This window comes from Mchenga conophoros, linkage group LG14, assembly GCF_057382185.1.
Source record: "Mchenga conophoros isolate Kocher_MC1m ecotype Shallow Benthic linkage group LG14, M_conophoros_male_GT1.1, whole genome shotgun sequence".
Lineage (NCBI taxonomy): Eukaryota > Metazoa > Chordata > Actinopteri > Cichliformes > Cichlidae > Mchenga > Mchenga conophoros.
In genome coordinates this window covers 29,850,697-29,865,114 of record NC_140539.1, presented here as the reverse complement: position 1 = coordinate 29,865,114, position 14,418 = coordinate 29,850,697, and the positions used below count along the sequence as shown (strand labels likewise).

General features: G+C 48.5%; 1 long non-coding RNA gene across 1 annotated transcript; it reads left to right on the top strand.

Annotated features, from left to right (window-relative positions):
- The first annotated feature begins 10,374 nt into the window (after positions 1-10,374).
- LOC146560049 (uncharacterized) lies at positions 10,375-11,971 on the top strand. Its single transcript, XR_014888300.1, has 2 exons — positions 10,375-10,680; positions 10,963-11,971. It is a non-coding gene; the product is annotated as an uncharacterized LOC146560049 (long non-coding RNA).
- The last annotated feature ends 2,447 nt before the right edge of the window (positions 11,972-14,418 follow it).

The following is a 14,418-nucleotide window of genomic DNA, read 5'->3' as shown; positions in this document are numbered from 1 at the left end:
ATTTCCAAAAGAAATTTCTAGAAGTTCAGAACAGTAAAATTCCCGCTTTTTAGAATGAATTTGTCACGGTTCTGGGTCCGTCGGACCCAGTAGTTTGAGTTTTATTATGTTTTGGTTTTAGTTTGCATCAGGGATTGTTTTCTTGTTCTCTTGTAGTGTTGATTATGATGATGTTTATTATTTGAGTTTCATGTTTCTGTGGTGTTTAGGATTTGTTCTTCAGTTGTGTCTGCTTAGTATTTGTCTAGCTCCATGTGCCATTTTCTGTCTGTCTCTCTATGTCGAGTTTGTGTCTTAGTGTGATGGTTGCTTGTTCCTGTTTTATTGTGATGGTCTGCGTCTCATGTGAGTGTGTTCAGTTTTACCTTTGTCTCGTCTTGTTGATTATTCCCAGCTGTGTCCACCACCTGTGTGTAATTCCCCTGTGATTCTCTGTGTATTTAAGTCATGTCTGCCGTCATTGTAGTTGCTGGTCCGTCTGTGTATTCCACCCTGCGTCATCTGTGTGTTTCCCTGCTGTCAACCGCCAAGTGTTTCTGCTCATGTTCAGGTTCGTGTTCTGTAGTTAGTTTGTTCCCAGTCTAGTTAGTCATAGCTCCCTTTGCCGTTTGTATTTACTTTCATGCTCAATAAACCACCTTCACACCTTCACGACTGCCTGCGTTTGGATCCTCCTTCATTGCCTCCACACGGCTCACCTCACTCGCCGTGACAGTACGGACCAGCCAGATATGGATCCAGCGGCATTCACCCCACCCACGGAGCTTCGGGACCTCATCACGAACTCCGCTTCACAAATAATCAACCTGTGGCTAGAGCATGAGGGAGAAGCATTCCTCCACGTTCTGGAAGCCAGACTGCAACAGCTGCTCACGGATTATCCCTGGCTATTGGACTCACTACACCCACTCGCGCAAGACTTCATCCTTCACGAACTTCACCTACACCCACCAGCCGCTATCGCTTCCCAACCCAGCCGGACGCCGGAGGTTTTGCCCGGCCCGCCGGAGGTTTTGCCCGGCCCGCCGGAGGTTTTGCCCGGCCCGCCGGAGGTTTTGCCCGGGAGGAAGCGACGATCGCGCCGTCGGCGCGTCGCCCCACAGCTGGAGAATAGGACTTCAGAACTGCCGGCTGTGGTGAGTGGAAAAGACGCTCTGTCTGTTTCACCAGTTCATATGACTGTTTATACCGGGGCTGTGTTCGTTGAGTCAGCTGCTCAGCCGGTAGCTCGGTTAGCTTCCCAGCAGTCGCTAACTCAGTCAGCCACTCACTCATCACCTCCATCACAGTCACAGTCAGACCCAGTAGACACCATGTTACAGTCCATAGCCCAGTCAATAGCTCAGTTGGCAAGAGAGTCATCAGCCTTATCAGTTCAGCCAGCCACTCCACCACCTGTTACTACTTTGCTACCTGTAGCTCAGTTGCCACCAGTTCAGCAGCCTGTCCACTCATTTACCCAGCCTTTATCCTCACAGCCTCATTACAAGCAGGGAACACACTCCACACAAACTTTTGCTGGTTCATTTAAGCTGGCCATCTCAGAGACAGTTGCTCCCTCTAGGGCCTCCCCAGAGGCTGGGTGTCAGTCACCAGCCAACTCTGGACCCCTAGAGGTCAAGACACCAGCACCAGCAGCCTCACCGGAGAACTCACCTGAACAGTCTCGGCTCTCAGCACCCCCTGAGAGCTCAAGTGAGTTCACCCGTCCGCCTCAGTCCTCTGCTGAGTGTATTGGGGAACACTTCCAGCCCTCTGAGGACTGTATCCCACTGTTGCTGCCTGAGTCTAGCCACGGTGCTGCTCAGTCCCAGCCAGTGTCCACACTGGCAGAGGTCTCCGTACCTGCTGCTTCAGAGACTGCTTTCCCTGGAGGGCCTGAGGAGCCCGTCCAGTCTCAAGTCATGTTAGCTGGGGGTTCAGGTGAACCCAGCCAGCGTCCTGCCTCGTCGGCTGGAGGGCCTGAGGAGCCCGGCCAGCCTCAAGCGTCGTCTGCTGGGGGTTTAGGAGAACCCAGCCAGCCTCAAGCGTCGTCTGCTGGGGGTTTAGGAGAACCCAGCCAGCCTCAAGCGTCGTCTGCTGGAGGGCCCGTGGAGCCCACCCAGCACATCCTCACATCTGCTGGTGGTCCTGGAGGACCCAGCCAGCACATCTCCACATCACCTTCTGCAGCATCACCGCCGTCAGGTTCCGCAGCCGTCCCGCTGCCGTCAGGTTCCGCAGCCGTCCCGCTGCCGTCTTCATCATCTTCGCCTGGTCCAGCCTCCGTGTCTTCATCATCTTCGCCTGGTCCTGCCTCCGTGTCTTCATCATCTTCGCCTGGTCCAGCCTCCGTGTCTTCATCATCTTCGCCTGGTCCAGCCTCCGTGTCTTCATCATCTTCGCCTGGTCCTGCCTCCGTGTCTTCATCATCTTCGCCTGGTCCTGCCTCGTCTGGTCCTGTGGTTGCCACGCCGCCGTCGGTGCCAGCTCGACCCGTTCCGCCTCGCCTCTGCCGGCCGTTTTCAGGGCCTCTAAGATGGCGTCATGGCCTTCGGGGACTGCCTCCGGAAGGTGTTCGTCGCCGCCGCTGGCATCGCGGCCGTCCTCCGGACCTGCTCGGTGGCCGCCACTGCCTTCCACGTGGTCGGCCTCCGGAACTGTTTGCCCGCCGTTGCCGTGTGCACGGTCGGCCTCCAGAACTGCATTCGCGCCGCCGTTGCCGTCCGCACGGTCGGCCCCCGGACCGGCTTCCTCGCCGCCGTTGCTGCACGTGTAGCTGAGATATAATGTACGAATTGTGAACATTCTCAAAACTGTATTGTACATAGGTTATACTTTTTTATTGTGTGAACTTTATTTTTGTGGAACTAAGGTTCCGTGTGTTATTGTTGAAGTGGGACATTAATCAGTGTAACGCCACCTGCGGCCACATTGCGGGTGTGGGGTTTCCTAGCCAGAGCTGTACGGACTCCACACTGGTGAGGCACGCTTTCTGTAGCTCTTCTCCCTGTACTAAATTATCCATATAAATTCGGTGTATTTGTCTTTGTTAAGTATTGGCTCCTAGGGTTAAAAGCTCTCAAAGTGTTTTCAATCGCTTTGAGTGAGAAAAATGATATTTGGAACTGCGCTTTATCTGTTGTATCATCCGTTTGTGTGGAACTGACTTGTGTTAAACAGGGTGAGGAGAAGCCTGCTGCCGCTGTGTGACACTGATTTTGCTGCTGCACTCTGTTTTATAGGTATGTGTAAATGTGTAGTTTTTGTTTTATGTGTATAATGAGCTCATGTCCCGAGGCTGTGCTCTGAGCAGTATCTTCAGCCATGTTGGGAAGAGTTAAAAAGTTGTTTGAATATGTATTATGCAATTGACCTATTTTAATGGGAATTTGAATGTTATACGTTATTGTTAGTGATTCCATAATTGTCTCTGTTTTACCCCACTGTAATATTTGATTTTGAAGTGGCGGTTGTGAAAATTATTATTTTGATAAGTTGTATTTTCTTTTATATGATGCAAGCAGAGCTGTACGGACTCCACACTGGAATAAACCCTGTTTCCAGCCAGTCCGTGTCTGTTGTCACAACGCAGTCGACCATTTCACATCTGCTACATAAAAGTGGTGCCGTGACCCGGATGCATCTGATCAGCCGCTGCTGATCGCTGAGGTTGAGCTGAACACTTCCGACACCTGTAATATAAGTAAAATTATTCTGTGGGTCAGCAAAAAATTTCCAGTGTTCTGTTAGTAGGCATTTCTCCCAGTTACACCTGTTAGAGTCTAACTGAGCCGTGTTTACTTGTGTTGTATTTTTCTGAGTGATAGGTATTTTTGTATTCCTTTTGTTTCTGATCCCCTTTGTAGTTATTGCTAACCTCCTGTAAGCAACATGGCTGGTAGGGGCCAAGACTCCTTTAACCTTTTCACGCCAGTCGCTGGGAGAGGTTGGAGACTGTCTGGGGCAGATGAAGTGAGAGACAGGTCTATAATGTTGCGTGATGAGCCAGCAGAGTCAGATGACATTATTCGAAATAAAGCTCATGAGCGCCAGTCCTCAACCCCTGCTTTGAGCGACGACAGCACACACAAAGAGCTACGTGAGCTCATTGGTGAATTGGGAACCCAGATAGGTGAATCAATCGCTAGCCGGCTACTATCCAGTCAAGTCCCACTTGGTCCAAACCAGACAGCTCCAGCCGAGTCCCCCAAAGTTAAGAGCCCTGACACCACTCTCGACCTCTCCAAAGTGAACTTAGTGGTCCGACAAGATATCAAAGACCCACCTATGTACAGAGGTGATGATGCGGATAAGTACTCTGTTCATGAGTGGATAGACATGATGGAAGTGTACTTAGAGAAGAGAGGGTTGTCTAGAGCCGTGCAGGTGGATGAAGTCTTAAACCACCTCCTCGGCAGAGCTAAAAACATTGTTAAGGTGGGTTTGAAAAGTAACTCATGTTCTGGTGTAGTGACCAACCCTGAGACCATCTATGCCATACTCAGGCGTTATTTTAGTGATAGTCCTGGCTCCTGTCAACCACTGGCTGACTTCTATGCCACCCAAGCAGTTGCAAAAGAGACCCCAGTAGACTATTGGGTGAGGCTTAATATCGCTGCTGAGGCAGCTGACAAGCATTTACAGCGTCAGGGAGGCAAAATGGAGAACATGGAGGCAGAGATAGCCATGATGTTTATCAGAAATTGTCCTGATCCCAGCCTCGCCTGTGTTTTCAAATGTAAGCCCATCAGTAAATGGACAGTAATGGAGGTTCAGGAAGCCATTGATGAACACCAAAGAGAGTGTCATGCAAAAAAGAAGAGCCTGGGCTCTGCCAGACCCCATCCCCTCCTCGTGGCCACTGCGACAACCACAAGCGAGTCGCCTGAGTTTGAACTGAACCATGCCCAAGTAGGTACAGTAAAATGTTCCCAGGACAGCCCGGGTAAGGCTGCTGGAGCTGCCGCTTCAGACCCAAGTGCTCTAGACCGCGTGCTCAGTATGCTGGAGAGGGTGTTAGAGCGCTCCAACCAGCCTGTCCACCCCGTAATTAGACCACAGCCTCTAGCCTCAGCCAGGTTCCCTTCGTGCCAGGTTTGTGGCAATAGCTCACATTCCACGCGCACTCACTGCATGAGAGAGAGGAGATGTCTAGGTTGCCTGGAGGTTGGGCATCAGAGGAAAGACTGCCCCAGAGCAGCTGAGCCCATTACCCAGCAAAATAATCCCCAGGGAAACTAGGGTGCTTGCACTTGAGAGGGGACAGTGTGAGCGAAGAGTGTGAAACCCTCAATCCCAGTGATGACATACAGACTGTATACAAAGAAAGCCTGAAGTGTGCCCCACCTGGTACTGTTGTACTTTCCCAGAATATAGTAAGACTTGATGAGGCAGACAGCCTATTTTACACGAATGCATTGGTGAATGACAAAGTCTCTTTGCAGGCCCTTCTTGATACAGGTTCCATGGCGTGTACCTTGAGCGAAGAGGCGGATCGAGAGTTAAAGAGCGCTGGGGTCGCATTGGAATTAAGCGACACTCGTACCGACATTGTGCTAGTGGGCTGTGGTGGAGTTCAGGTTAAACCCAAGAGTATATGCGAGTTGAAAATGGAAGTGTATGATTGTACGTTCAGAGTGCCTGCCCTAGTGGTCCCCGGTCAGAAAGATCAGTTGATTTTAGGGACAAATGTTATCAAACACCTCCTCAGACACTTCAGGCTGTCCCCCCATTTCTGGCAAGTCCTGAGCAAACCCGAATCAGCAGAAGCGCCTGAAATAGTGCAGTTTCTGAATATGCTGTCTGGCATTAACCGGTGGAGGGGTGACAAAATGCCAGATGTCATTGGCACTGTCAAACTAGCTCAGGCAGTGACTCTACTCCCCAAGCAAGAGCACCTTGTATGGGGCAGACTGCCAGCGTCATCACCCCTTTCCGAGGGCAGCGCCATTCTGGTTGAACCACCAAAATCGCAAACTCATAAAAAAGGTGTCATTGTCTGTAGAACTGTGGTTTCTATGAGTGGCGATAGGTGGGTCCCTGTTCGAATCCTGAACACATGTGATAAGCCTATCACATTGAGACGAAACGCTAAGGTAGCAGATGCTTCCGCTTGTGTAGCTGTTGAAGATCTCGAAGTGGCTTCTGACCAAAACCCAAGTGAGACCCTTAGGGTCCAGAGCCAGACAGTGTGTAGCAACGCACAGAGTAGCCCTCCCTCCTGCCCTAGCCTGCGTGACAGCTTGCAGAAGATGGGGTTGGAGGACCTAGACCTCGACTCTTGTGAAGTCTCAGACCACTGGAAGGCTCAGGTACTGCAACTGATCCACAGGTATGAGGATGTCTTTTCCAAGGGTAAGCTGGACTGTGGACTGGCAAAGGATTTTGTCCATCGCATCCATCTGTCTGACGACAGGCCGTTCAGACTTCCCTATCGGCGCGTCCCTCCAGGGCAGTACCACAAGTTGCGACAGGTGCTCACAGAGATGGAGGAGCGAGAGCTGATCCGCAAATCCAACAGTGAGTGGGCGTCCCCACTGGTACTGGTGTGGAAGAAGAATGGAGATCTCAGAATATGCGTGGACTACCGCTGGTTGAACGCACGCACAGTCAAGGATGCCCATCCCTTGCCCCACCAGTCAGACTGTCTGGCAGCCCTGGGAGGTAACGCAATTTTCAGTGCCATGGATCTCACCTCTGGCTTCTACAATATTGAGATGGCAGAGGAGGACAAAAAGCTAACGGCCTTCACAACACCAATGGGGCTCTACGAGTTTAACAGACTCCCCCAAGGCCTGTGCAACAGCCCGGCGAGCTTCATGCGTCTCATGATGGGCATATTTGGCGACCAGAATTTCCTAACCCTGCTGTGCTACCTGGACGACCTGCTTGTTTATGCACCCAATGAAGCAGAGGCTCTCAGGAGGTTGGAGATTGTGTTTAGCAGACTACGTGCCCATGGACTGAAGCTGGCCCCCAAAAAATGTCATCTGCTCCGAAGGAGTGTGAGATTTCTGGGCCATGTTGTGACTGAAGGCGGGGTTTCGACCGATCCTGACAAGGTTAAGGCGATCACCGCTATCTCAGAGGCTGATCTCATGATGGAGGACGGGGTTACGCCATCCCAGAAGAAGATAAAGTCGTTTCTGGGTATGGTAATGTATTACCAACACTTCATACAGGACTGTTCTAAGATTGCCAGACCCCTTTTTACCCTGACTGCCGCTCCTAAAGGAAAGAAAGTAAATGCCCGAGGTGCTGCTTCTTTCCGGAGGCTCAGCCCAAGTGATTGGAAGAAGGAGCATGTTGACTCGTTTGAACGCTTGAAGGCTGCACTCCTTGACTCCGTTGTGCTTGCTCACCCTGATTTCAACAAACCATTTATCTTGTCGACAGACGCTTCAAAGGACGGCTTGGGTGCTGTGCTGTCACAAGTCCAAGAGGGCGAGAGTAAAGCACGTCCCGTTGCATTTGCCAGCAAGGCCCTCGCCCGTGCACAGAGAAACTATCCCGCCCATCGCCTTGAGTTTCTGGCGCTAAAGTGGTCTGTCTGTGACAAATTCAGCCACTGGTTGAAAGGGCATAGCTTTACCGTCTGGACAGACAATAACCCCCTAACATATATTCTCACGAAGCCCAAGCTTGATGCATGTGAACAGAGGTGGGTGTCAAAGCTGTCCCCCTACGACTTCAGCATCAAGTACATTCCTGGCAGTAAAAATGTCGTTGCAGATGCACTGAGCAGGCAGCCATTCGTTCACAACCGTGTTAGTCAGAGACTCATGACTGAACCCTATGCAACCCTGTTAGAGGAGTCGCAACAGGTCAAAGAAATCTCGGTTCAGGATGCATTCAGGCTCAGTGCCAACCACCAAAGTGTTGAGTGTTTGGCCCCTGCAGAGAGCCTAGGGTGTTGTTCCCTGACTAATGATGAAGTTTCCGCAGTCTTCGCAGGCCACGCTGAGTGGGACCAAGGCTCAAAACAGAGAGCAATCTCCTGGTTGACTCAAGAGCTAGATCGGTTTCCCTCACTAGGCCAGAACACCTTGTCTGCCTTCTCGCTCCAGGAGCTACAGGAGGAGCAGAGAGCAGATGTGACACTGTCTCAAGTCATTCCGTTCGTCGTACGTGGTCGGCGTCCATCACGTAGAGAAAGAGCTCACCTGTCGCACAGAGCGCAAAAGACGATGAAACAGTGGGAAAAGTTGAAAGTGTTGGATGGTATCCTGTACAGAGTGAGCAAAGACCTGCTCACTGGCAAAAAGCGCCATCAGTACGTGACCCCATCCACATTAATCAGTCAAGTCCTGTCAGGTGTCCATGATGATGCTGGCCATCAGGGCCAAAGCAGAACTCTGTACCTAGCCAGGCAGAGATTTTTCTGGATCAACATGGAGCATGACATTCGCGAGCATGTCAAGTGCTGTAAACGTTGTGTTGTCAGCAAAACACTCGAGCCTGAGGGGAGGGCTCCTCTTGAAAGCATTAAAACTACCGGTCCTCTTGAGCTCGTCTGCATAGACTTCTGGTCCGCAGAGGATCACAGGGGCAAGAGTGTGGATGTTCTAGTAGTGACTGACCATTTCACCAAGATGGCCCATGCTTTCCAGTGCTCAGATCAGACGGCAAAACAAGTTGCGCGCCAGTTGTGGGACAGATATTTCTGTGTCTATGGCTTCCCTCAAAGGATCCATTCAGACCAGGGCGCCAATTTTGAGAGTGAGTTGATCCAAGAGCTGCTGCAAGTGGCCGGGGTGCAGAAGTCAAGAACGACACCTTACCACCCTATGGGTAACGGTCACACCGAAAGGTTTAACAGGACCTTGGGAAATATGATCAGAGCCCTACCTCCGAGGGAGAAGCACAAGTGGCCTCAGATGTTGCAGACATTGACCTTTGTCTACAACTGCACCGCTCATGAGTCCACTGGTTACGCACCGTTCTTCCTAATGTACGGGCGTATCCCCAGGTTACCAGTGGATGTCATGTTTCACAATGTTGCAAGGGACAATGATGTAACAGACTATGACAGTTATGTAAAAAGGATGAGAGATGACCTCAGAGAAGCACTCGCATTGGCCCAGACTAACACCGGAGCTAGTCAGCAGCGTCAAGCAGACCTGTACAACAAAAAGCAGAAAGGTGTTGACATTGAGGAAGGAGATCGTGTCCTTTTGGCAAACAAGGGCGAACGGGGTCGTAGGAAGTTAGCTGATAGGTGGGAGTCGACCATCTACACTGTGATCTCCAAGAACCCCACATGCCACACGTATCGCATCAGGAACGTCAAGAGTGGACAGGAGAAAGTTGTCCATAGGAACTTGCTTTTGCAGGCTAATTTCCTGCCCATAGAGTCCGAGGGCGAACCAGAGATGTCTTTTGCCAGTGAATCAGAACTCGGCCAGGAGCAGAGTCAATCTGATGGAGAATCCCCTGTCGCTGATCCTGAGGACGATTGTACTGAACGCACAGCCCGTTGGGTGGCTCAGATGACGGATGACTGTGTCCCGGCTCCTAGAGGACCCCAAGAGTGTGACAGTATTGGAGACAGTGTCTGTGCGCAGTTGGATGATGAGGAGCATCAGGACAGTGACAGTGCCAGTAGTGAAGTAGCTGCTTACCCTGAAGTAGATGATGACAACAACAGCAGGGCTTGCACTACCCCAGTTGAGGAGGGAACACTACCAAGTATCAGTTACCCTGAAAGTCAGCCAGTCAGCGAGGTTGGGAGCCTCGTGAAACATGGTGGTGTACCCCCAAGTAATGCAGCAGGCCAGATCAGGACGAGAGTGGGTCGAATAGTGAAGCCTGTGAATAGGTTAATCCAGACTATGAAGCAAAGAAACCTACAAACAGGCAATGTAGTAAGCAGCTTTGCCAAGAACTTGTTTCTGTGAGGGCTACTTGTTTTATATGTTGGGTGATTTTCATGTCAGATGTTAACACCTATTTTGAGATTGTCTTCAGCTCAGAGTACTATTCATCATATAGTAGCTGTTACCGTGTTGTTTGTTCAGGATAGTGTATAAGGCACTTTCTCTTGCGAGTAAACATTAGGGGGTCTGGCCAACTTTCTTCTGTTTACTTTCCCCATGAGTTGGGAAACATATTTGTTGCACGTATCACCGGGTAGTGAATTTCCAGATCACTGACAGTTACGAATTGTTATATGTGACGCTCAGTTGCTCACCCTTACCTAACGGGTTTTGAGAAGTTCAGGGGGGAGTATGTAGCTGAGATATAATGTACGAATTGTGAACATTCTCAAAACTGTATTGTACATAGGTTATACTTTTTTATTGTGTGAACTTTATTTTTGTGGAACTAAGGTTCCGTGTGTTATTGTTGAAGTGGGACATTAATCAGTGTAACGCCACCTGCAGCCACATTGCGGGTGTGGGGTTTCCTAGCCAGAGCTGTACGGACTCCACACTGGTGAGGCACGCTTTCTGTAGCTCTTCTCCCTGTACTAAATTATCCATATAAATTCGGTGTATTTGTCTTTGTTAAGTATTGGCTCCTAGGGTTAAAAGCTCTCAAAGTGTTTTCAATCGCTTTGAGTGAGAAAAATGATATTTGGAACTGCGCTTTATCTGTTGTATCATCCGTTTGTGTGGAACTGACTTGTGTTAAACAGGGTGAGGAGAAGCCTGCTGCCGCTGTGTGACACTGATTTTGCTGCTGCACTCTGTTTTATAGGTATGTGTAAATGTGTAGTTTTTGTTTTATGTGTATAATGAGCTCATGTCCCGAGGCTGTGCTCTGAGCAGTATCTTCAGCCATGTTGGGAAGAGTTAAAAAGTTGTTTGAATATGTATTATGCAATTGACCTATTTTAATGGGAATTTGAATGTTATACGTTATTGTTAGTGATTCCATAATTGTCTCTGTTTTACCCCACTGTAATATTTGATTTTGAAGTGGCGGTTGTGAAAATTATTATTTTGATAAGTTGTATTTTCTTTTATATGATGCAAGCAGAGCTGTACGGACTCCACACTGGAATAAACCCTGTTTCCAGCCAGTCCGTGTCTGTTGTCACAACGCAGTCGACCATTTCACATCTGCTACACACGCACGGTCGGCCTCCGGAACTGTTTGCCCGTCGCCACCGTTGCCGTGTGCACGGTCGGCCTCCTGAACTGTTTGCCCGTCGCCACCGTTGCTGTGTGCAGGGTCGGCCCCCTGAACTGTTTCGGCTCTTGTGTTGTCGGCCCCCGGACTTTACTGTGGACTCGTGAATGGTCTTGTTTTGTGTTGGCCTGTTTTTGGTTTATTCTGGTCTCTTGTGCTCCTTGTTTTTTTGTTTCGGACCCTCCTTCCTGGACCCCCTCCGCCCGCCCTCGTTTTTTGTTTTTTTGTTTGGGGCTGTCGGGAGCCAGCCCTTAGAGGGGGGGTACTGTCACGGTTCTGGGTCCGTCGGACCCAGTAGTTTGAGTTTTATTATGTTTTGGTTTTAGTTTGCATCAGGGATTGTTTTCTTGTTCTCTTGTAGTGTTGATTATGATGATGTTTATTATTTGAGTTTCATGTTTCTGTGGTGTTTAGGATTTGTTCTTCAGTTGTGTCTGCTTAGTATTTGTCTAGCTCCATGTGCCATTTTCTGTCTGTCTCTCTATGTCGAGTTTGTGTCTTAGTGTGATGGTTGCTTGTTCCTGTTTTATTGTGATGGTCTGCGTCTCATGTGAGTGTGTTCAGTTTTACCTTTGTCTCGTCTTGTTGATTATTCCCAGCTGTGTCCACCACCTGTGTGTAATTCCCCTGTGATTCTCTGTGTATTTAAGTCATGTCTGCCGTCATTGTAGTTGCTGGTCCGTCTGTGTATTCCACCCTGCGTCATCTGTGTGTTTCCCTGCTGTCAACCGCCAAGTGTTTCTGCTCATGTTCAGGTTCGTGTTCTGTAGTTAGTTTGTTCCCAGTCTAGTTAGTCATAGCTCCCTTTGCCGTTTGTATTTACTTTCATGCTCAATAAACCACCTTCACACCTTCACGACTGCCTGCGTTTGGATCCTCCTTCATTGCCTCCACACGGCTCACCTCACTCGCCGTGACAGAATTAGAAGATAACTCTTACGTAGTTAAACTAAAATACTCTTTGAGAGTTAATATATAAACTCTTAACACCAAGTGTTAAATTATCAACTCCAGACAGATTTGGTGTTTAACACTAAATCAGAGTTAACGTACCAACTCTCCAAAAAGAGTTAAATTAACACTCTCTGGTGTGGACCCATATAGACACTTTAATAGTGTTGAAATCAAATCCGACAGTGTTAATATGGACATGCTGGATTTGCTGTGTACACTTTGGATTCTAGCCAATCATTTTACCTTTCCAAGGATAGTAGGCAGGCCCAGGTACGTACATTCTTTTTAGAGCAGAGCTACAGATTAAAAATGCCCAAGGCGAAGTGGTCAAAAGTCTGGCTGTACTTCACAGCAAAAGATGCAAACTCAGCAGCCTGCAACAAGTGCTTTAAGCTGATACTGTGCAAAGGAGGTAACACCTCGAATCTGATGAAACACCTGACGACGCATAGCGTTTTTTTAAAAGCCAAGAAATGCACCGTATTTGATAGCTTGCTGCGAGACCTCACACCGAGCGCATCTACTGCGGGTGTGGTGCCTGTTATCGGACCCGGAGTTAGCAACATCCCCCAAGAACCCGAAGAGGAGAGTCCTGGCCCCTAGCCCTGCCAGTGTAGCAGAAATGATGACGGATGATGATGGCAGCAGCAGCCGTTCTTCTCTGCGTGAGTAGCTTAATGTTGTTCGTGTGTAATTTACGTTGAGTAGGCTCACCACGTTATTACATTAATGCATGTAAGGTGAACTAGCAAACACCATCGTAGTTACATGCGGCTGTCCTCTTGTTTGATGGCAGATACTCCCTTCACCCTGGCCAAAAATGACCAAAGAAAAAGTGGGAAACAGCTAAACATGAGAGGTTTTTGGACAAAGTTTGTGTTTTTTTCCATTGTTTAAGCACTGCTTCCAGCCAAAAGTGATACCATATATGCCCTATAGCTGCAGAAAAGGCTAACATTGTTATCTTTTTACAAAAAAACAGCTAAACATGAGAGGTTTTTGGACAAAGTTTGTGTTCTCCATTCTTTAAGCAGCGGTTTGAGCACTGTTTCAACACCTGCACCGTTTCAAAAGTACCGGTTTGGCACCGGTATCGGATAAAACCTAAACGATACCCATCCCTAGTCTTTTCAGGAGGACATTTAAAGGAAATAGCGTAGGACTGAGGCCTGATGATCTTAATGCTAGTCCCAAAAGCATGTTGCTAAAATGAAACTTTCCAGTAAAAAAATAATGATGACAGCATACTGTTTGTTACTTAACCATTATTAGTAGACATTTGTTCCTGTGCTTGCAAGCCAGGCTTGACACCCCAGCATAATTTCTTCTGTCTTTATATAGCAGCTACTGAAAAGCTAATGCTGAGACTTCCTATTATCTAAAACCACTGGATTGGACCACAACAGCTACAGCCATCTTTTTCATACAATCTGTGCTAGAAGGCATGATATATCAGTCCTTCAAAACCACATTTTGGGTCACTAGGTGAGGTCAAGGTAGCTACATTTATTTTATAATCGGAGTAAGAACTGTGCCTTTTAGTCAATTTAGAAAAATCTATAGAAGTTATGTCTTTTTTGTACTGTAAACAAATGCAGCCACACCCTCATTAGTCACACCCAGATTAAGGTCTAACTGTATATAATTTTGTTAGCAAAATTTATTAGGTAAAAAAACTCATCCTACTAAGACATTGCTACACCAAAAAATACTGCAAAGCTCAGATGATAATGATCTACATTTATTGTGGTTTTACTTAATACATTTTTACTTTTGCTATTGTATTTTGCTGCTCAGGAAAGCTCACTGGCTCACATACCCCTCCACTAAATATAATATAGTTTATATTCAGGGTATTTGTGTTTTTGTCATGGTCCCTGTGCCCTGCTGGTCAATCCTCTATTGGGCAATATGTTTGTGGTTTGTTTGCTCTCTCGCCCTCTCTCTCTCACTCTCTCTCTCTCTCTCGCCACGGCGATGCTCACTGCGGGCTCCCGCTGCTGGCCCACACACCTGCTCATCACCACACCGGCCGCTGATCCCAGCTGATTACTACACTACTTAGATGGCGAGTCTGCACTAGTCTTCGCTGGATCGTTGAACTATCAGCGTCAGTCAAACTTGTGTATCTGCCAACCTGTATCTTGAAAGCCCTTTGTTATTATCCCGCTAACCCGACCTTTTGTGTTTAGATCGTTTTTGGAACCGGATTCTGAGAGGAGTGACTGAGGAGGAGCTTTTGTACAGAAAGTGTGGAGCACCTTTTCCCCTAACCCTGTTTCCCACGGACCCTGGCGACCCGGACCCGTTTCCCCTGCACGTTGTACATAGCCACTTGGTGATTGTGTT